Raw genomic sequence first — 24,759 nt, 5'->3', positions numbered from 1 at the left:
TTCTCATTTTACAGCTGGTATAATCAATTTGACAGATCGATGTCCTTCTATACCACTTGAAATCACTGAAAAGGGGTCGATTTTTGAAGATCGAGTTCCACATATGTTATGTGGTTTTGTTCAAGCAGAGATTAACCTAGCTCCACTATCACTTATCATTGCAAGTGTTATTATCCATCTAAATATCTGTCTGTCTACTATAGTTAAATTTTCGCAAGTTCCAAACTTTGAGAAATCCATCAGATTTTACATTAAAACACCTACAAAATGATGGGTTAAGAACACAAAAATCTTGTTTGTTTGTGTAATAACCGAAAAAAAAACGTTTTCTTAAAATATCAAAACGAGCATTTGACAAAGTTTGGTTAAAATCGGTGACAGTTGGCTTGAGCAGAAGGGACTCAAATTATTTTTTATTTAGAATTTAAATTTTTTTAAATTTAATTTGTTATAATTTTGCGATTGAAGTACTCTTCCAAAGCATTTCAGTCATAATTTTAAACAAAGCCATCTAAAATTGCTCAAAAAGTAAATGCACATTCAGTGCAAAATTATCTTCTACCAACAATTCATGTTGTGCCAATCTTACGCAGGACGCCTTCGTAAATCGCTCGGCCAAAAAATTCGTCAAAACCTCAACGCAGCAATCCGTCGATTTCCGTATCTCCGGAGGAACTAAACCATCCTTACAAACAACACGAATCCCGACGTTAGGACCCTGCTTCGGCATTTCACTCAAAACATCTCTCCCGCCATGCTCACCAACACAGCGCCGAAAAATTTAATCCAACTGAGAAATCCTCCCGAAAACCAAGGACTCATTCCTCTCTGTCGTACTCCCGAATCTCTCCGGAGGTGCACTCAGCTACTAAGTCAACTTTGCGTTCACATTGGAAAACATAAACAATACCGGGTCCTCCCCCTCCGGCACAAATGGAAAAATATATATATATGAAAACAACCCCTTCGATCTGGGTCAACCGAAAAATCCGGCTTTCACAAGATCATCGCGCACTGATGACCGTAAAGCCGTAATTGTAAATTGCCGCTACTGCCAGCATGCCGTGTGCGCGGTTCCAATTCCCCAATAAATCCGGAAGAGATGGGGGGGAAATACTATGTACTCAGTGATAACAAATTGGATCGAATGAAAAATGATTTGGTTAACACATACACCTCAATTGCTGCCAATGTTGTTGCTTCTGCTACTGCTCCTGCTCCGATCGCGGGTCGATTTGCAGATGTTCATCCGATTTTTCTTTTTTGCTAAACAGATCACTTTTTGGCACATTCACCAGCTTCTGAGACACTTCAATCACGACCGTATTTTTTCGACCTCACTTTTCCCGCCTGTATGTGTGTGTGTGTGTGTGTGTTTCGAAGGGGATCTCCACACGTCGTTTTTCCAATTTTACTGTTAGCCTCTTAATCACTTGTTTTAGATGCGATTTAATTTTTTCCACTAGGTATTTTTATCATCATCTTTTCTCTTTCTTCCTTCGAAGGGGTCTTCGTCCGAACCGTCGCCGTCAGCCGTATGTTTTAGTCGCACTCTGTTTCACTCGGAGTGGATCTCTATTATGCTTGCAAGTACACGGTGGAAAATGGGCCACAAAGTGGGTCAGCTCCCAGCAAATTCACAATCGCTTCTTGCACAGATGTAAACGCTTCATCAAAACAATTTCCCGAAATTATCGTATTATCTCGATCACTGATCTGGTCGGAGCAATTTGTCTTAGCACAGATATTTGATTCCCTACTTCTGTTGCCTTTTAATCGTGTATGGTCAATTTCGCGGTGCAATCAGCGAACCAACGGCTTGGCTGTGTTCAATTTGGTTACGAATTTTTCCACCCTTCCGTCAAGGTTAGCAACGCAGAAATTGAATCATCAAAACGTGAACAAAAATTATAACATTTCTCTCGACGCACTTATTCACATTCACGTCCCACGACGATCACGCGCTCTCGAACGCACGTTCTTCAACGGCGCAAAAATCTAACGGAACTTCTTCGGCTCATAAGCACACTTCTCTTCCTGTGGCAAACCACTTTGGCGCATCAAGTGTTAAGAATAACCGCCACTCTCACTGACAATCATCACCCGCGGGTATCGCACAATTAAAAAATGGTAAATCTCTTACTGTTTAACCATCCTTCGAACCACGGACGACGGGTTCAATCCTAAAACACGGTTTCCTCGATCACACTTGAAACCGCGAAAGCGAAGCAAAACAGCAAAACGACACTAATTGGGCTCGGATCCCGTTTTCGAATTGTCCAAAACCTCTAGGCCGCGCGCGCACTCTCTTTTTCTCCGCACTCGAGGATCTAGATCTTCACCAATCTTCACTCAGTCCCGGTTGTCGGACGAACGGTGCGTCAGACTCAAACGTTCACAGGTGACTAACGCGATCTGCTCTGCGGCTGGTTGCTGCAACTTACCGCGCGGGGAATGCGAGTACTCCAGCACACTCAGTTCACCTCACTCCACCACCGGTTTCTCCAAAAACCAAAGATCCACCAGCAGATCTTACCACAGTAGAAGAAAGCCCACCTGGAGAAAATCCACACACCGTCGACCGTTGCGTTGAGTTCGATCTCCTGGAGCCCGAACAGCTGAGTGATCTTCACTCAAGATCAGCGCGAGTGTCTTTCTATATGACCATCCCGACCTAATCGTTCCCAAGTTCTGTGCCAGACCTGGCAGGCTAGTCGTCGTCACAAAAGTAGTGTTTCTGGCTTCGCGTAAGATTTACGTTTGAAACACGTCGCTGGGTTTCGTTTGGGCTAATGCTCGTTCGTTCGCCCGCGTCCGTCCGTCCCCGTATAGATATGTGCATAGATCTATCTGTAGGTACAGACCAACCGTACAGGCAGCGCGGGGCGGCATAGCATAGCCAAAGCAATTTTTTATGTGAATGCACGCCCTAGCAGCACGAGGGTAGCCGTTGCTCTCTGAGAACCCGTGGTACCGTAAGCTTTGAGTTCCGTGTTGCTCGGTAATTCTCCACATGCTCCCGCGGACTCGTCGTGGTATGCAGGAGAGAATGATGTCTCGAAGTAAACATGTGCTCCAGAAAGAGAGACCACCGGACTGGTTTGGTGGTTTTTTTGGGTGGTAAAAGCATGATGTCGAACTGCGTTCAGAATAACTGTTGTTTCTCTCGCTGGCGAAAACAGGAGAAACGGTTCGAGAGCGAGACAACGTCCCGAGTGTGAGGCGATCAAAATATGTTTTGACGTAGGACTACGTCTGTGATTTCTATATGGGGGTACACTTTGTGAAAACCGAAAATGGAACATTAGCATTAGCATCGAACAAGTTGCACAATATCGTAGGTGGTACGAATGCAAAACTATTAAGAGCAAGACGGATATCTATTACTGGACAGATAGTAAGTAGGCAATAATTACTATCTCCCAGATAAAGACAAATCCCACTCCAACAGTTAAGGATTGTCCTGGCCACGTCCTTGCAGCTGGTAGGGATAGGAAAGGTATGTTAGTCCAACATTTACTTAAGAGAGATGCAGAGAACTCTACGACCCTTCATAATTGTCTCGGGAATTTAGGAATTATGTTAGTAGGAAGGCAAGCCATATGATACACCCAGTCAGTGTTGCTGGCAAATGTAGATTTTTTCAATAAATGGTGAAATTGCTGTCCAAAGCGTCTGCTAGAATAAAATGAAGATATAACATGGTGAACTCACCATCGTTGTCACATCCGTAGCTGATTAATAAGAAGGAATTGGAAATGGAAGCAATAAAGTTAACAGATTCAAGATGATAGATGACATGTACGATAGTAGACCTGTGCGCCGATCAAAATATTTTCGGCGGCGGCGTGATAAGTTATTTTCTGCCGGCGGCGGCAGCGTGGCGGCGTCACGCCGTTTGCTTTCGGTGGCGGCGTGGGTCAGCGTGAGTTTATTTTTAATGATTTCGAAAAAAAATACTTTTCAAACCAATCACACATGTACCAAAAATACTACCAACATTTCAGTTCAGATTACTCAAAATCGCTCAAACGTTCACACTCATAGTATGGATAAATTTTGCGACACTTTCCCGGGGAAAATTTCTTGAATATGGGGAGAATTTAAGAAAATTGTGCACTAGTGGACAGACTAAAACCACATTTAGTTTTCCTCATATTCGAGAAGTTTTCCTCGTAAAAGCGTCAGAAAATTGACTCATTCTATGGGTGACCTACGTTTTCGCGAATTGGAGTAACCTGTACTCAAATATGAGTATCTCTTACTAAATTTTAAGTTGTTCTCATTGACCATGCATGCAGAATTTGTTTAGAAATGTATGTCAAGTGCTTATTAAAATTGCAGGGGATGGAGTCGTATGGCAAAGTGTTACAACCCTTTTATTAAGTATAAGAAAAGTACGTTATGTAGAGGTGGACCGTATTGAAAAGCAATTTGTTGCATTACGTAACCATTTAATGGGCCCTACGATTTTTTTTTTCATTTATTGAGCATTACACGTTATTAATATGTTGTTAGCGATAAAAGATGTGCTTTTGTCACTTTGATACATATTTGAATGTACGCGTATTGTAGTCTTTTGTTTATTAAATTTTGTTTATTTGTTTATTAATTATTAACTTTTTGTTTATGTACTTCAAGACGAAAGACGTAAATAGAATCCTGCACAACTTGGACCTGTAAGAGATTTAAAAAAAGGTCAAAATTCAGCTTGATTTAAATAATAGTCTCTTATTCACTGTTATGTAAATCCGATCCTCGTCAGTAAACCAGTGCTTATTTCAAAAATCTATTTTTGCAAATGCTTTAATTTTCATGACTAAAGATTGTTTTATCCACATTTTTAGGGAGGATGCTTGATCGACGTGCAGATACAGTTGGCCCAGCTATGTTCAAAACTCGTTCACTTGACAGGTACACACAATACCTTGCGAACCAAAGCTACCAAGCTTTATAATTTTCCTAAAGCAGAGAATATCTCCATCTACAACGTTGTTCGGTTGCCGGCACCGGTAGAGTAGTGGTAAGCGTGACTGATTTATCACCCCAATGGGCTGGGTTCAATCCCAGCCGAGGTCGGTAGGATTTTTCTGAGGCATAAAAATCTCTGGTCACGTCTTACTTCGGAAAGGAAGTAAAGCCGTTGGTCCCGGCCCATGTGTGTTCATGAATGAGTGCGATATCCTACGCAGGTGTGGAAGCTGCCTTCCTGCACATTCGATTGCCGTCAATGGATGGCAATCGATGTCCGTCGGTGATTGCCACTAGATTGTCCGTCGGTGATTGCCACAAAAGCATTATTTTCAGCAGACAACAGGGTTACTATAACCTGTAAACCAAAACGGAATTTTACTATAATATTTTCACCACCACCATGTCTCAGAAACAGACTAGAGTAAAATTACATTGGACCTAAAATGAAGCTTTTCACACTAGACGTTCGCATACGTGATCGCCTTTTAACTGGCACGTTTTTAACTTGTCCGCTCACTGAGACAATGTTTCAGTTAAAGGAAATTTTGTGTCAAAATAATGCAATTGCAAAATGTCATGATTAACTGGATGAACACTGATGCTTTTTAAATGCAATTAGTAAATTCCGTTCGCTAGGTGAAAATCAAACATTATTTTCTCAGCTGCCGAATATCTATAGTGTATAATTAAACAAACATCTGATCTTCAATGCACTGGTTGGATATAAAGTTTCAAACCCTATATCACAGACAAACAGACGTAACTCTTCATTGTACATCTTCGTTCACGCATTTAACGGTTAGTTTGAATATTATCAGTTCCGCGAACTACTCGCCGCAGCACTGGAATCGGATCACTTTGACGTTTCTATACATTCTATAGAACTTTTGTGCAGTATTGTTTGCGAGCTAGCCAGCAAGCTTGTTTTCCGCGAGAAGCCCGAGGGATGTCGCTACTGAGGTCCTATGTTTTGAGATACTATGTTTTCAAGAAAAACTTTTTCAAAGAGATACGTCTGTTTGTTTGTGCCTATATGGTCACCAATCGGTCAAATTGAACTTATTAGTAGGCTTAGTTGCTCGAGATATAACAACAATAGTTTACAATTATAGTTTCAGAACCACAACTTTTTAAAAAAATCTGGCCTGGCGGTATCACTCTTAGTATACATCATTTTTCCAAAGTATTGCCACGAATCACATGAAAGGTTCTTTCCTTATTTTACTTCAAATTCGACATCGCGTAAGTCGTCGTGAATGGGAAACAAAACCTCAAAAATCAAATGCTTAACTGAGACGAGACCGATGCGCAGGATCTATAGGAAAGGCAGATGGAAACTTTAGTCGACTGTTTCATTCATCCGGTATTCTCATCGGATCGAGAGAAAGTTTCCTAGTTTCCTTCTGCCTCACCTTAAATAAAACAGAATGTAAAACAATTACCATTCAATTTGCGGTACATTTCCGCATCCACGGTGGCTGCAATTAGCACCATTTTCGAATGATATCTTTGACGGAAAGGCAAACTTTGTTTTTTTACATTCTCACAACGAGGGCTGAAAAATCACATAACAATCACAAATGCTACTTTTCGAAATTATGAAACTATGAGATATTATAATAATAATGTGTTATGTAAGATGCAAGAATACGAGGTGAAGTATGTGTAGGAGTTTTAATGAGATATGTCAATGAGTGAATACGCTTTGTTATAACTAATAGCTAATTGCGACACTCTGGAACTGAAACTGACAGTTTTTGTTTGTGTCATACACAAATTTTACCTCCTCTTCTTGTATCTTACATATAAAAATTATTATTACAATATCTCATTGTTTCATAATTTCTAATTTTAGCATTTTAGCTGTAATGAGAATTTTCAGCCCTGGTTGTGAGAATGTAAAAATACAAAGTTTGCCTTTCTGTCGTAGAAGAAAATTTGAAAATTTCGAAAGATATCATTCGAAAATGGTGCAAATCGCAGCCACCGTGGATGCGGAAATGTACCGCAAATTGAATGGTAATTCTTTTACATTCTGTTTTATTTAAAATAAAATGCTTGATTAAAATGCTCTTCAGTTTTGGGTTTATTAATCCTAAAGAAAGAAAAAAGATAAGAAATATTTGCTCATTTGTGTATTTTTGACTCTTTTCCCTGTATTTTGGTTTCTATGGTAATGAGTAGAAAATACTCATCTACATATACCTCGCCATTTTACTCAAAATTTAGTTCTGGCTATGTTACAAAATTTAAAGTAGATCCAATTTTATTGAAATTGAGAGGTTTTTCACTCAATTTTGAGTAGCCATGAACGAGCATGCACACAAGTTCTAATTTTTATAATTTCAATGCGTTCAAGATGCATATCATCGAAAAGGTGTTGCGGATTTTTCATCAGCGTGACATAAATTTATTCGGCGAATTTAACGATCTTACTGCAGCGGTGCGCCGGCTAAATTTCATCAGCGGCGGCGGCGTATGAAAATCGTCGGTGGCGGTGGCGTGGCGCGGCGGCGCACAGGTCTAAGATGGCATCGCAGAACTCCCGCTGAGGTGTCTTCAAGGTTCCATGGCGATCGACAATAATCTGAGAGATACAAATTATACTGCAATATTCTGTAAAAATAAAAAAAAATTGTCAACCGATTTCAAATTCAATTTAGTCTATGTAGTGTTGAACGGTAGATGATATTGAGGTGAAATTATTTAGTTATTTTGCATAAAAAAATCATAATAAAAATAATTCCAAAAGATAACATTAGTATTAGCATTGATCAATATCATAACAAACATAATTAAAAAAATATACAAAAACTAAAATACAGTGTAACCATGATCGATGTTTTGTTTATGTAGGTAGAGTCAATGTGAGAGTTAATGATGGTGATGGTTTCAAAATGCTATTAATCAACTTATTTCAACGATGCCGTTGGATTTGATATTTTATAAGATTTAATGTGATGTGTGATGGATTGTTATCATGTGCAGAGAAAAATTTCACCGAGAAAAGAAGGTGATACTTAACATAAATTTTGCTAATATTAATACGTCAGTTTCTATAGAAAATGATCTAATACGAGATGTAACTTTAGTGCATTAAATTTGAGGCTTGTTATTGAAAGATTGAAAATCCAACATACAAACATGACCAGTGTCCATTAGACTGATGCCAAATCCAACAATTCCGCTCCACAGCGCTCAAACGGCCCCAAATCGGGTTCTGACTAGCCCCCCAAAACCCGAACCCATGCGTTAAGCGAATGACAATTCACCGTATCGCTCCGCTTCAAAAACGATAGCTGTGCCTGAAGCAAACTCTCGCAGTCAGAACTCTGTGTATGACCACTTTTCGATAATGATCCAAGCAACTAACGCCCCATGATTATGCTCACTCAACTGTCCAGCAGAAAACCGAAAATGGAACATGTAACTAAATTATGAAAGATTTTGATGATTAATAACTCCGCTGCCCCTGGACCAATTTCAATCATTTTATCAACAATCGATCAGAAATATTATAACGCATCAATAGCAATGCATTCAACTGATGATTTTCAACAATAAATTATGGAAAAAGTGGTAATGTCAAGCATTGTCCCATGTACAATTAAAAAATGATAATTTTATCACTGTTTTCATGAAATAAACGTTCTTCTCAAACCCAGTCGTCATAATCGAGTACCACTTGGTTGCACATCAGCCTAAACTCATTTTCGCTTCGGACGGCGTGGTGGGCAGGCAGCAGAAGCAGCGATAGCAGCAGTAGGAAGGTGGTGGCAGGCTAGGTAGTTATGGTTTTTTTCTTTCTTAATGAGGGAACCACTCCTTTTGACTGTCGAAATGAATCTGCCTGCTTCTGTCGGCATGGGAAATATTTATAGTTTATTTTTCTACCTCAATCTACCTAAAAATCTACCCTAGCTGGTTATTGCCTCTTTTTATACACTGCCTGTGCTTTTTTTTTTTTTTTTTTTATACAGGGGGGAATCTGCTCACAGACACCTGAGAAGGAACTCAGGGTGTGGGGATGGGAGAATTTCACTCCCGACCCACTAAACCTTACCCTGTGCGCTTGGCCCTTGGCCTCCCCGGAACCGCCCGAAGGCATTACTTCGTGGGAGGGGCCGCTGTAGCGCTATGGCGCCTCTCTAGCAATACTCTAACAATCTGGTCGGGCAGTAGGTAACTGCTGCTCGGCTCGCCACTGTCGTTGTAATACCGAAACTATATGGGTGACCGCAGTCACCACCGCGCTCCAGTTCTCGGTGGTACCACACATCCTATGAACGATGTTGTCCGGACTGGTATCCGCTCCGCATATCGCTAGCATAGCGCTCGATACTGGCTCGAAACGTGGACAGGCAAACACGACGTGTTCGGCGGTCTCCTCGACACCAGCACATGTGGGGCAGGTGGGAGTACTTGCATGTCCGAACCTATGCAGGTAGCTCCTAAAGCAGCCATGGCCTGACAGGAACTGTGTCAGGTGGAAGTTTACTTCCCCATGGCGCCTGTTGACCCAGCTTGATACGGAAGATATCAAGCGGTAAGTCCACCTCCCCTTTGTGGAGTTTTCCCACTCCAATTGCCATCTCGCGGTCGACACAACTCGCGCGTTGTTGCGCACCCCTCGAACGGTCCTCGCGTCATAACACGCCACATCCTCCTTAATGATAAGGCTGATTGGCATCATCCCTGCTATGACACAGACGGCCTCTCTCGAGATAGTGCGGTATGCACTGGCCACCCTTAAGCACATTAGCCTGTGTGTACTCTCTAATTTCTGCCTGTGGCAGTCAATATCCAGTACCGCAGCCCACGCCGGGCCGCCGTATCTGAGGATATATACTACGACCCCAGCGAGGAGCCTGCGCTTACTGGCATTCACTGCCGAGCTGTTTGACATCATACGGGATAATGCCCCCACAGCCATAGACGCTCTCTTGCAGGCGTACTCGACGTGGCAGCCGAAGCTGAGCTTATCGTCGAGCATGACCCCCAAGAGTTTTAGAGAGCGCACAGACCTAATTGTGCTTCCGCCGACTGTCAACGTTGCATGCTGTACTGACATGCGATTGTTGACTACGACCACTTCCGTCTTGTGATGGGCGAGCTCCAGTTTCCTGGTTCTCATCCATTCCTCCACAAGCCTGACGCAGTGGGCCGCTGTCAGCTCTACCTCCTCGAGGGATTCCCCGCAGACTACCAGCGTGACATCGTCGGCAAAACCTACAATTTTCACGCCTACCGGGAATTTTATCCTCAACAGTCCATCGTACATGACGTTCCATAACACCGGGCCCAGGATGGAGCCTTGTGGCACACCTGCGGTGACTCTAACGCATTTTTCGCCATCTTCTGTGTCGTACGTCAACACACGATTCTGGAAGTAGCTTTCCAGAATCTTATACAGCCCTCCGGGAATTTGGAGCTGGTGTAGCGAGCGGGCTATCGCCCCCCAGCACGCGCTGTTGAACGCGTTCTTCACGTCTAAGGTTAGCACTGCGCAGTAGCGAATGCCCCTTCGTTTCCGATGGACCACCTCTGCCGTCTGGATGACGTCGCGGATGGCGTCCACCGTGGATCTGCCCTTTCGGAACCCGTACTGGCTGCTTGACAGGCCGTCTACACCTTCGGTGTAGGCCGACAGCCTGTTGAGGATGACCCTCTCAAGCAGTTTCCCAGTGGTGTCCAGCAAACAGATGGGTCTGTATGCTGACGGGTCCCCAGGGGGTTTTCCTGGCTTCGGAAGCAGCACCAGCTTCTGCCGCTTCCACGCGTCTGGGAAGACGCCTACGTCCAGACAAGTCTGAAAAACAGAACGGAACATGTCTGGATTTTCCGCAACGGCCGCCCTCAGAGCCACAACCGGGATCCCATCTGGGCCCGGGGCCTTGCCCACCACCAGCGACCTGGCAATACCGCCAAGTTCACTGTTCGTCACTCTAGACACTTCTCCCTGATCCGCGCCTGGGATCCGCGGCCAGGAGTCTACGTCCCTACGCGGGAACAGGAACCCAACGATCGGAGCCAGTACCGCTGGTGATCTCTCCGGGGGTGCCGTCACGCCGCGGGTCTTTGCCATGACCACTTTGTAAGCATCCCCCCATGGGTTCGTGTTGGCGGTTTGGCATAGGCTGTCAAAGCACGCGCGCTTGCGTCTGGCGATCTCTTTATTGAGGGCTGCCTTAGCCGCTCGGAGAGCGACGCGGCGTTCCTCGCGAGATTCAGTCGTACGAGCTCGTTGCATCCTCCTTCTCGCCTGGAGGCAAGACGCCCTGAGGATAGCAATCGACTCGCTCCACCAGTACACCGGTCTGTGGCCATGCCTGGGATAGGCTCTCCTAGGCATGGATGTATCGCACGCCCTTGTCAGTGCTGCTACCAGTTCTTCCCCCGTCAGATCCGGGGTTATTCGCTCCCGCCTCAGTGCTTCGCCGAAGACCTCCTCCTCGAAGAACGACGTCCGCCAGCCTCGAGCGCAGGAAGAATTTCCTCCTGCCACTCGCCTCTCACCTGGCCCCACACTGTACCGAATCGCCTGATGGTCACTATGGGTGTAACCCTCATCGACCCTCCAGTGTAGGTTGCCCTCCAAACTCGGGCTGCAGTATGTCACGTCGATGACGGATTCTGCACCATTCCTTCTGTAGGTACTGACCGAGCCGGTGTTGGATAGTACAACGTCCAGCTTGGCCATTGCCTCCAGTAGAATGCATCCTCTCTGGTTGGTGTGGTGGCTACCCCACTCTACCGCCCATGCGTTAAAGTCGCCCGCAATGACCACCGGTCTTAGGCCGACAAGTACCGCAGTCAGTCTGTCCACCATCTGCGAGAATTGCTCGATAGACCACCTGGGCGGAGCATAGCAGCTACTTAAGTATACTCCGTTAACCCTGGCGATCACGAATCCCTCGCTCGAGTTGGACACGACTACCTCCTGAATGGGGAAGCTCCCCATCGTGCATATCGCCGCCATCCCCGACGCGTCCGTGACCCAATTCCCGTTGCCGGTTGGGACGCGGTACGGGTCAGAGATGATTGCGACATCCGCTCCCCATTCCACTGCCGATTGCCACAGCAGTTGCTGGGCAGCCGAACAGTGGTTCAGGTTCAACTGCGCTACCTCGAACATGGCTGAGCATTGCTCTTCGCCTTAGCAGCATTGCTCTTGGACCCCGGGCAGCGGGGGCCACCTGCCATGTGGTTGGTAGGGGTATTCCCCTTCTCCGCGCATATAGTGCACCTCGGCGGCTTTTGGCAACCTCGCGCCTTATGGCCCTCCAAGCCGCACCATCTGCAAAGCTTGCTCCTGTCGGTGTTCTTACAGTCACGGGCCACATGGCCCTGACCGAAGCACCTAAAGCAAGCCGTCACCGGTCGGGGAATACTGACGGGGCAGACCGACCAGCCCACTCGCACCCTCCCTGCGGCTACCGCCTTTCTGGCCTCAGCTGCAGAGAGCCTGATGGTAGCCACTTGGGTGGAGAACAGTCCCTTCCTCAAGGTAATCGCTGATTGCGGTACCTCGACTTGGCACTGTTCCCGGAGCGCCGTGACTATCTCGGTCGCCTCCGTCACTGATGCGCCTGATGCTCCTCACGTTACTGCCCATCTCCACAAGGCGCTCGTCCGTTCTCATTTTCTTCAAGACTTCCGCGTATTTCGACGCGTCCGTCTTGAAGATGAGAGCTTCGCCCTTGTTCCTGGTCCGGGCAGCACTGCTCTTGGGGGCAGTTTTGTCCGGGGGTTTCGGGGGTTTCGGGGGTTTCGGGGGGGGTACCCTTCTTACCGCCCTGCTTCCCGCCCTTGGAGCCGCTAGGTTTCTCAGTATTTCTATTGGCTATTCCAGCCTGTAACGGATTGATACGCATTGCATCATGACCGGGTAAGTAGTAGAGTGGGATTAGTGTTCAGTACCGGGTATGAATTAGGAAACGTGATAGCACGATGTATGAGTGAACCTATGAGCGAGTGGGATAGCGAGATAGCGATACTGGTTGGTGTTGAGTGAGTAGCAACAGGCGAGTCAGTCAGTGTTCGACAGTGCCATCAAACAGACGTGGATACGAGTGCGGGTCAGTGTACAGTACGAATCGGCGTGTTACACAGCCCTCTTCTTCGGTACGTCCACTGAAGCATTGGACTGATGGGCAACCGCCGCACTCTCCACCTGCACAGAGACTTTCCGTCTCTTAGGGCGTGCTGCGCCCTTTACTGGCGAAGGTGAGGGCCGATTTCGCTTCTGTCCCTGCGTAACGGCAAAGTGGAGGGCCTCGCTGGACATCGTATTGTTGCCCGCGAAGTTGAAGGCGTCCGTCTGGGTAGACTTCGGTTCCTTCTGTTCCGCCCTCTCTGCGACCTCTAGTCGCTTCCTGAGCCGCTCGTGGTCGTCCTGGGCCTCGTTCACGGTTGCACGGAGCTGTCGCAAGGCCTGCTTTAGGTCCTTCGCGATGTTGCTCTTCGTACTCGTGAACTCTATTATGGCGTCGAGTTGTCCCGCGATTGCCAGCAGCCTAGGGAGGGGCCCAAAGCTATTCATAGTTCTGATTAGCCCGGGCACACCCCCTGTGCTTAGCAGTGATAAAACGTACAGTACTGTATGTATGATACAGTGCTGTGCTAACTAGGTAGACCACTATTCTACCTAACAAGCAACAATAACTGGTCGTGGCAAAGGAAGAAAAGGTATTGGTAAAGGAGGCGGCAAGCGTCATCGCAAAGTTCTTCGTGATAACCGCCATCGGTCGTCTGGCTCGCCGTGGCGGTGTCAAACGTATCTCCGGTCTGATCTACGAGAAAACACGAGGTATGCTGAAAGTGTTGCTGAAAATTGTGATCCGTGATGCTGTCACCTACTCTGAACACGCCAAACGTAAGCAGGCATGGATATCGTCTACGCTTTGTAGTTTCGGAGGTTAAATTATCATCAAGTTTGGCAAAAAACGAACCTTTTCAGGACCAACAAGCTTATTACAGTAAAGAGTTGGAATAGAATTTATCTGTGCCTGTTTGTCTATGTTCAGAACCACACGCCCCCAACAACCACACAAAATGCTCTCTAGAGTTCTAATCTTGTAACCAAACTCGGAAGCAGGGGTACAAGTGATTTTTATCGATTCTCTTAATCAACTTTCTCTTTGAAAAAAATTACCACAAATTTGGTACGCCTACAATTAAAAAACGGAAAGAGTTAAGATAATAGATGATCGATGCATTTAAAAACTAAATTCTCTACAAATTTGTTCCGTCCACTAGCGGTCCTACGTCAAGCTTCCGTTCGTGCCCCTAGGCACAGACTCTTCTGCTCCTGCTCCAAAATTCATAAAATTCATCAAAATACTGATTGAATCCGACTTAGACACTCCAAAAATAACGAGCTCATCAATAGCACCCGAGCGCACCAAAATAATACAACAATCAGCAAGAAAACAACTGTTGACTCCGGGTTAGGATACTCAAATTTAAAAACACCAATCTAACAAATATAAACATATACAAATAACGTGTCGCAAAAGATGTGTGGAGTAACTAATCTAAACTAGAGGTAATGTTTATTTTATTCAATTCAATTGGACAAAACCCGAATATACTAAACTTAAATTTATCGAGCTAGCGATTTATTAATTAAAAATTCAAGGGAAATATAAATTTATTGAAGGAAAACCTAGCCATTCAAGATCAAATCAAACTAATGTGAGCAGTTTTTGGACAGATCTGACCTGGTTCCTTCGGCGTATCCGGTTCCTCGTCGTATGTCCCGCGACGTTCTAGTACGCGAACTCAAACCGAATCAGTTGGTCACCAAAAGCTTACGCCGCACGACTTGGCGAGACTTGGTCGTTCCAACAAAGGCTACCAATTGCGCAGTAGCAGTGGTAATGCGTTGTAGCCGAACGGTTGTGCTGCGAGAAAATGTGCAGTAGCAGTAACGGGTGGGTGTAATTGCCGTCTGATCAACAGCCAGCATAAGACGGTGGATGTCCTAGCTGCTTGAAACAGTCTGTTCCAGTTTCGACGATATTTGCAAATTCTAGCACTAGCCAATACAAGCCGATGTAAGCCGATACAAGCGAGTGTACCCCATTAGGCATAAATACGTTAGGCATACGGACGTTAGGCATACGGACGTTAGGCATAATGGACGTTAGGCATAAAGTCATTAGGCATAATGGACGTTAGGCATAATATACGTTAGGCATAATGGACGTTAGGCATAAAATACCTTGCTGCTGTGCAACTCTAGAAACCTGCTTAACCTGTAAACCTGTAAACAATGCTTAAATTAGGCTTAGCGTTGAATAAAAAATGATACAAGTTAAACAAACATAGTTTATTTAATAAGCACAGTTTGGAATCCATTATTTATCATATCATAAGTGACGTATCTACATATTTACTTAGATCCATGATTAGTAGCGATAGTGGTTAAGTAATCTTACAATGAAAACTCAGCTTAGTTTTGAACTATATCTTGAAATCCATCGCATCTAGCAATAAAAAAATCACACATTTGTTGTAATATATTCTTACACATATATTGCAAAAGTCAAAGAAAAAAAGGTTTTCCTCAAAGAACAGCTCATGAAATAAAGAATGGTGAATTCTGTGATTTTTCATTCAATAACAAAAAAAAACAGCTAAGGTTGAATAAAATATGATGCCAACGAACAGCTCATGAAATCAAGAATGGTTAATTCTGTGGTTTTTCATTCAATAACAAAAAAACATACCTGCTGCTTCCAGGATTTCCTGCCATACTTTTCGATACAACGATTCTGATTTTGTTGTCATCAGAATGAAAACTAGCGGAACCGTCTGCTGATGTGAGGGAGCGATACTTCCATGAACAGTGACGAGTTGCCGAAACAAACAAGGAACTGTGGCAAACGTACCATCTGTAACCCAATACTTTGCCTGTCCAAGACGTCGTTCATGAGTTCCAAAAATTAAGGCTCTTTCATTATTGTCACCGAAGTCAGCAATCAATACACGGTCTCCATTATCATCCTTCTGGAATTCATCCGGTAGATTATGCCTAACGTCCATTATGCCTAACGTCCTTTATGCCCAACGTCCATGATGCCTATCGTACATTATGCCTAACGTCCGTATGCCTAACGTCCGTATGCCTAACGTCCGTATGCCTAACGACCGTATGCCTAACGTCGTGCACCCGATACAAGCCGATACAAGCTGTCCGCGTTGACTGGGCAAAGAGGGTCACCAATTTACTACTAACAAATTAGGCTTACCTGAATTTCAAATTTCACCAACTTCACAATATATATTCAGTATCATGATATGAAAATATGATCCTGCACTCGACAAATTCAAAAACTGTGGAAAATTATTTAAATGGATTTAAATCACCAAAATTCACAAACCGCCCGAACTTACTTCGAGTTTAGATGTTGCGCAGTAAATTTAAATCTTTTTTCTTCAACTTAAATCAGCAATTATCAGCTTCTGATAACTTCAAAGCACTCCACTCAAATGATTCGATAGACGCGGAGTAGCTTGGGTTGTGCCTAAAAACTACTGCGTAATTTCTTCCTATTGGCAGATTCGAGAGAATAAACGAAGTTGTACAAGGTGTTAAGCACAATAGCCAAATTCTATTGAATTCTCTACGACGCAATGGTTTTAAATTTTAAAAATGGTAGCTTAAATGTCGTGTCAAAAACATCCAAAGCTTTCATGAAACTTATCTTTACTTGTATGGGTAGTACGAACGAACGGGTAAACATTGATAGAAAAATAATAGGGTTTAAAACAACGCTACATGTTGAATATCAATTTTGAATTATGTTTTGCGTGATTCAAATTGGCTGAATTTCAGCTCAGATGTGAATGATAGACCATAACAAACAATTATGCAATTTTTCACGAAAATCAGAGAAGATCAAATCTAAAATACTATTTATGTTTTGCTATTTGGTCTGGAAATGGGCAATAATAGGAATGTATAGTAATAACAGTCGTAAAATTTTGATCAAATATATTTGATACAAATCAGATCAAATCACAATAAGTAAGATTTCGTAATAAAAATATTTTGTAGGAAACTATACTTACAATACTTGTATCAGAACATAAATTGTCCATCATTTGTGTTAAACTTCCGTTCGGGTTACGGCGCTATCGCGAGAAAAACTTTCTTTCTACTACTGTTCTCTACTTCAAAGCTGTTCCACATGCTCTCCCCCCATTAGATTCCATTCTCTCACTCACAAATGACGACAACGGACACTCACTCTCACAAATGGTCTCACTCTCTCGTTTGCCGAACTTGCCTTCGTTTCACAACATTCCGGCTTTCGGTGGGTTGCCTTCTATACGCCTCGGGAGCATAAAAACATGTACACAACAGATCTCAACCTTTTCCACCCGGTCGGTCGGTCGGTCGGTCGATGGCATGGCGGCATGTCCATGTGTCAGTCTCTCGTGGGGCACACTCGGTGAACCCAAACCGACCGTGCCCCCTTCGGCAGTCGAATGACGTGAAATGAACACCCCATGCCTACTATTCTGAACTGGCTATAGGGTTTAGAGCAACCGGCGCAATTGTCATTCATGCCCTCTTCGTTTGGGGAACACGGTTCACTGATATGAACGCTACCGGCGACACGGGCCACAACGATGAACACGAGTAGCACGGGTTGTGCGAAGTGGGGAAAATCACACATATAAAGTTCATTCATGTTGGCAGAATGCGAGGAAAACGTGGCCACGGAAGATGTAAAGCTAAAGAGTCAGGTGAATCATGCCGACGAACGTTTTGTTATTCTCAACAATCACAAGACGAGGCGCGTGCAAGGAGATTGCTATCACGAACGTAGTACAGTTGGATTTTGGGAAACGTTGTACCGGCGAATTGAATGGGTTCGTTAATTACGTAAACTTTGTTTCGCTAGGCGGAGACACGATTATGATTTGATTATGTAAGATAGGCTGATGATTGAAGTTTAGAATTTTATGCTTACAGAGTGCTATGGAGGATTTTTGCTGGGTAAAGAAGGTGATACTTGCAGTCAATGTAATTTCAAACTGAAAAATAACATGGAAGATTTATGTGTTGACTTCAAAATTAACAATGAGTAAATTTTATCAGCAAATCTAAATGTTTTACAGACTGCAAATAGAAAACACCAAAAGAAAAGATCTTTAATTGAAAAAAAGACAGAAACACTTAAAAAATAAAAAAAGGAATAGAGAAATTTATTATAATAATAAACTAAATGAATCCTGTCGCATAAATCAAGCAAATATAACTAAACCGAACAGTTCCTAACCAAACAAACATGAAACCAGGCCGATCGCACCTTATAAGCTGAATCATTGTTTATTTCAGTCACTTAAATACAACAATTTCAAAAGCAATCAGTTCCACGAAAACAAAAGAAAATCCGAGATACAACCGTGCAACAGCGAATCATACTTGACGGATAAATTCCCAATGCAAACAAACGGTGTAAACTCCCCAAATCCCTGCACGAAATTTTCCATCCCTTATTGTATCCATTGCCAGTCATCCATTCAGCAGAAAATCAACACAGTCCTCTGCAAACATTGGCTGTTTGCTTTCCGGCGCTTTTTTGTCTATTTCAGTTCCCATCTTTAAACAGTTGGTAGCAGTCTTCAGCAGGAAACTTCGTGCGCCCATCTTTCGGTCCAACGAATCCAGAACCAAGTCAATAGGTCTACCGTCGTCGTCGTCCCAGGAACTCCCCAATGTTTGCACTACCAAACACATCGTCATCGTCATTGTCGCCGACGGCAATGAAAAAGCGGTGTCTATCAATTATGATAATTTTTCGGACCAACAACCCTGTACAAAGATCTCTCCCCTTTGGAACGTAATTCATCCCTTTGTTGAAAATGGTTCGGATCCATTCACAAAAGTGGCGATACAGCTGTGGGGATGTGGAAGTCTACCGGCCGACGCCAAATGTCACGTATTATTTCGGTTAATTTATAGGAAGCGTGCCCCAATTTCGGGTGTTCCTGTGCTGAAGCTAATTACTGTAGGCTCAACGCAACGGCGCATTAATTTACGTTTCTTCGGTGTTTCCCTACATGGGTGGGTGGATCATTAGGGACTGTCCCCACCAGCGATATCATCATCGGTGCGTTGATAAAAAAAAATGTTGCCAGTGACGAAAAGCTGGAAAATTACGTGTAATCGTGGGAATTTGAAAACTTTTACCTTGCCCGTAGTCGTCGGTCGGTCGGCTGATAATTAACGCCGTTTCTAAGTGGAGCTTTGTGGCGCGTGAATTTCTTCCGCTCTTTCTGGGTGCGTCATCCAGCACCACCGGCGCGTGGTCTAGTGGAAATATAGTCATCAAAATCGGCGAAGAAGAGAAGCACCAGTTTTATCACTTTATAATTGACACGTTGGGGTGTTGGAAGCTATGCGAGGGTCCAAGGAGGAGAGTTGTTCCTAATGTTGAAAGGTGGGAGCATTGGGCCCATTATAGGACGGATGGCATAAATGCTCGCCATCCGGCAGACAACGTCGGCAAAGACGGCGGCCTTGCGGCGAAATAAATAGGGCATAAGTGTGCTAATGGTACGTCTTGGGATGCGCTGGGATGGGGTGCCATATTCTCTCCAGACATGGCAGAGTGGTGTGACTGGATGGGGAAATTATCATAATGATGATGATGACGTTTGTTGATTCGTTCACGTCGGCCGGAACGATACCGCCTTGTGAGCCATTTCAAATGGACTGAGGTTTATCCCAACGAGATTGATCCGGCTGAGAAACTTTGTATAGTGTTTGGGAAAATGTAAGAATGCAGAACTTTGGAACTCATTAATATTTTATAAAGGATTTTGATTTAGGATGTGTAAGTTATTGATAGTTAGAGAAACGATGAATCTGGAGCCGGGTGGTCACTAGAGAGCTCAATTTTGAAAAAAAAAAAGTAGATGTGGCTGTGCCTAGGAGCACGAACGGAAGCTTAAACGTAGGACCGCTAGTGGACGGAGAAATATGTTGAGCATTTAGTTTAGACGGCGGTCAGTTATGCTTTCCTCCGGTCGATGTGGGTGCATTTGTAGTTGTCTTCGTATTGGTGCGATACGTGCTGTTCTTGTCCGTTGCTCGAAAGAAAATAACGAAGAGAACGAATTGGCAAGTGTTTTCATTACCACTGCTTTTCTCCTTCCTTCCTTTGATTGGTGAAATGGTGAGTGGTCAACCGAGCATTGAGCTCATGTGAGCATGCGCAATGTGTCGTGTGTTCGATTTGCGCTCTATCGTTACGTCAGTGTTTGGGATTTTTCGTTACATATCTGGATTTTGATTTTTTTCAATGTGACCCCCAGCATAGAAATTAAAGACGTAGTCCTACGTCAAAAAATTTATTTCTTATAGGCCATACTCCAGTTGATTCATAACCCCAAAATATTCATAACCCCAAAACATGAACCTGTGCAAAAATGGCCAACATACTTTTGCATACATAAATTAATAAATGATCCATAAAAAATGAAAAACACCCCTTAAAAACACTCAAATAATCCATAAACTCCGGTGAAAATCCCTAAAAAAGTGAGAATGATCCATAACAAATTTAATTTTGATCAGTAGTTTAAGTAAAATTTAGCAACCCAATTGTAAAAATGTACGAATTATCCATAAGCATATTGCGAATGATCCATAGAACGTTCAACAATGAACCATACACTAATGAAATTGATCCATAGAAAATCAATCTATTAAATTAAGGAATGATCCAAAGAATGGGATTGAATCCACAATATTATGCTCAGTAAACAAAATCGGTCGCTGCTAAGCCACCGAGCTCCTTTCATCACAACAAACCATTACGACTATCGATTGCTAAGGCCTGGCAACATAAAGTTTTTTTAAATGGAATCGAGTTTTGCCGGGTGCCCAACATATTTTTTTTCAATTTTAAATAAACAGTAAAATTTGATAAAACATGGTTGATTTCAGCAATAGATGTCGCTGGGAATATAGTTACGTATTCTGAACATTACAGGGCGAATTTTGAACATTACAGGGCAAGTGGGTAATTGAACCAAATGTTATACAGTGATAGAATAAACTCAGAAATTCTTATTATAAGAAAAAAAAATAACTCTTCTAAAACCCTATTCCTTATATGACTTTTTCGGATAGAGATTTTTTTTAGAAAATCACAAGAGACATTTTTCAATATGTTGAGGCTAGGCCAGTTTTTCACATTACTAAAGAATTCGATGTTTGGGACTTTAAGAATTCTTAAATAAAAATAAAATATAAGACCTCAGATAACAAAAAACATTACTCTTGGACTAAGATGCCAATTGTTTTACTGACATGCAGACTTAGAAAACCGGTTTAAAATATTGAATTACCAAGGCAGGAGCAATGTAAAAACACTTAGATATATATCATAACAATTAAGGCTGGTAAGTTGTTACTGCAGTAGCTGGGTAAATTTAAACATAATTTATTTTGAATTTGGAACAAATAAAGAGAGTCTCTAGGAATAATTCTAAGGAAATTCAGAAGAGAATCCCACAGAAATGTGAAAATATGTTTCAGGTTTTTTTTTGAGAAGCATTTAAGGAAAACTGTACGGAAAACTATTGGTGAATCCCAAGGTAATTCAGAATAGATTTTTCTAAGATTATGAGCAGAAGTTTAGAGAATTCTGAATCAACTCAGAAGGGTTTTCAGGTACCATTCTAAAGGAATTCTGGAGGAGAATTCAAAGTTAATTAACCCTACTACAAACATAATTATGATATGGAAACAATGCTGACACTACTCATAATGATCACTTAGGGCATGAAAAATCTGTTAAATGTTAATCAATCATTCAATTATTTAAAAATAATTCAAAGGAGAATTTCCAGGGGTTATCGATAATAATTCCAAGATAATCTAATGCTGAATATAACTGAAAAAATAAAGTTGCCGAATTTCAAACTTAAGATAGTTTTAAGAAAATTTCTACGGGAATTCATAAGGATTTAGAAAAAAATTAAAGAGGTTTCCGAAAGTGATTCGAAGAGGAGGTTTCACAGTAAATTTAAAATATTATTTCCCGAAAATTCTGAGTAGCGTTCCACAAGATTCTGGCAAAGAACAACAGATTGCAAAAGTGGACAAAGAATTACTTGTTCAAGACTTAGAAATTACCTTAAATTCTCACTTTAATAATTTGAAAATATTTTCACTTGGGTTTAAAATTTATCAAAATTCTAGTACATTGCTATTTATTAGATCTTACTCTCAAGTTTTGGTATCCCGAACTAAGGAAAAGTTTAGAATTTCGAGTTTAATGAAATATTTTGGAATATTGCGGGGTTTTGACGAAAGTTCCATGAATATCAAGAACATTTTTGGAACTCTAAAGAACTTCTGAGAATTTCTGGTTGATTTAGGGGACATTGTTGAAGTTCAAGGGGATGTACCATGGTCTAAAGTTTCGAAAACTTCTGGATAGATCAATAAACTTCAGGCTTATTTCGGGCACTTTAAGAATTTTTTGAGAAATTTAGGGAGGTCTCAAGATTGGGAATGTTTAGGGTAGTACCATTAACTTCAGATATGCATCGCGAACTTCTGAAAAGTGTAGACTTTTAAAGATCTTGACTTTTAAAGATATTGAAGAATTATAGATTATTTTTGGTTGCCAACGCCGGTGGTGTAGTGGCAAGCGTGACTGCTTTCTCACCCCAATGGGTCTGGGTTCAATCCCAGCTGAGGTCAGTGGGATTTTTCTGAGGCATAAAATTCTCTGGTCACGTCTTCCTTCGGAAGGGAAGCAAAGCCGGTGGTCCTGGCCCATGTGTGTTGAATTGGTGCGATATCCTACGCAGGTGTGAAAGCTGCCTTCCTGTACATTTGATTGCTGTCAATGAATGTCAATCGATGTCCGTCGGCATTGGCACTAGATTGCGGAACAGAGACCGGCGTTAAATAAAGGAAAGAAGAAGAAGAATTATTTTTGAGTTTCGATCATCAGGACTAACTTAAGTAGATGGTAAAACTTTTTGCACTGAATGGAAGACGGTTCAACTTTATATCCCATAAACAAGAGCAATTTCAAAAATCTAATCGTCGGACATAAAACACCAATTAGAACCAATTTCTTTTCAATATGATGCACATAAATGGAGCGTCACATATCATACACGTTTACATTATATATCATGTAAAGTTCTGACACATTTTATGCAATGCAGCAAATATTGTATACAAAAGTCCATATTTGTAAACAATATTGTTTGCAAGTTGCTTGGTTGCGTGAAATAAAATACAAGTCTACGTGAATGAATGTCTACATCACAATTAAAATTCAGGATTTTTATCTGTGCACCGTAAAACTTAAAATCAGGGAGGCCAGGTGTAACCTGAAAAAAATAAAAGAATGTGTTCACTTGTATTCACCGCTGCTTTTGAAATTTGCGGGCTAGGATAGCGTTTAATATTTGAGATTTATAAAACTGAGTCTTCACAGAAGTTCAGGGAACTTCTTAAAAGTCAAGAACGATTCTTAGAAGTCATTGGCTATTCGTAGAAGTTAAGAGATCGTCATTTGATTTCAGAGAACTACTTAGAAGCTTGGATAAATTCGTAGAAATTCAGAGATTGTTGTAGAACTTCAAAAATCTTTAAAGGTCTTTCGGAAACTTTGTATAACTTCAGAAATCTTAGCAGAAGCTCGAAGTTCTGAGATTTGCGTAGAAATTCTGGTTTTTTTTTTTAATAAGTGCAGCAAATAAGAGTTCAGTTAGCTTTGTAAAATCTCAGCAAACTTTTGTTTGACTTTCAGTAAATTGTGTAGAAATGCACGAACTTGGTAATACCATAGAGGTAACTCTAAGACCAGAAGGTCCCGAAAAAAGGTGCTCAACTTTTCGGCTCAGCTCTGATACTATCTTCGGTCCCAAGATAATCGATGCACCCCTCGAAACATAGGAAAATCCACGAACCCCTCATTTTATCTGTCAAACTTTCATAGCGAATTAAAACAAACATAGTGTAGAACTACAATTTCGACTAGAATTGGGTACGCTTATAGGTGTACTTGGGACCAATAGGCTATTAAATCGTTAGTTTCCACCGGTTGGTAATACTTCATCAAACTTTGTATAAATTTAGGAAACTTTGAAGTTCAGAGATTTTTGTATGACTTCATCGAACCTCGTAAAACCTTAGGGAATTTATAGATGTTAAGGAGACATTGTAAAACAGTGGTGCCCAGGCCCATTTTTTTCAATAGCTAAATCTTTATTCGATGGTCATACTTTAAGTTGAATTTTGCGTATTACCCAAACATTTCGGCCATACATTCGAAATGCAAAAAGAAATTCAAGCTGAAGTTGTTGCATCATAGAGATCCAAGCACCATGTGTGGCTCACAAGAAATTCATTAGAAATTTGGAGAGCTTCGTAAAAACATCGGAAATTTGTTACGATTGGGACCATAATACAAGTTTGGAGAACAGAGACGAACCAGCCTGAGGCTGAAAGTCTCTATAACAAAGACAAAAAAAAGTTTGGAGAACTTCGTTGAAGTGAAGGGATCTATGTTTGATTTAGGGAAATTTCATAAAAGATTAAGTACCATATTTTCAACTTTTGGACACTTATTAAAATTTAATGGACTTGAAATACTTCAGGAAAATTCGTGGATGTTCAGAACACTTTTGAGCACATCAGGATACTTCGCAGAAAATCAACTAAATGCTTAAAAATTCAACCAAATTTGTGAAGAAGCTTTGAAAAATTTCCTAGTGTAATTTTGTAAAAGT

General features: G+C 42.2%; 2 protein-coding genes across 3 annotated transcripts in view; one reads left to right on the top strand and one right to left on the bottom strand.

Annotated features, from left to right (window-relative positions):
- The window catches only part of haf (leucine-rich repeat and fibronectin type-III domain-containing protein hattifattener), a 507,398-nt gene extending 504,657 nt beyond the window's left edge, over nt 1-2,741 (bottom strand). The window contains exon 1 of the mRNA XM_065225005.1: nt 1,177-2,741. The gene's annotated coding sequence lies outside the window, so the exon portion shown is untranslated. The remainder of the gene's footprint in view (nt 1-1,176) is intronic.
- Nucleotides 1-24,759, top strand: part of Rab3GAP1 (RAB3 GTPase activating protein subunit 1) — a 584,432-nt gene that overhangs the window by 534,837 nt on the left and 24,836 nt on the right. The window lies entirely within an intron of this gene.

This window comes from Ochlerotatus camptorhynchus, unplaced genomic scaffold (assembly GCF_037179485.1).
Source record: "Ochlerotatus camptorhynchus isolate MF236.1 unplaced genomic scaffold, CSIRO-AGI_Acam_v1.1 ptg000220l, whole genome shotgun sequence".
NCBI lineage: Eukaryota > Metazoa > Arthropoda > Insecta > Diptera > Culicidae > Ochlerotatus > Ochlerotatus camptorhynchus.
This window is presented reverse-complemented; position numbering and strand designations above follow the sequence as displayed.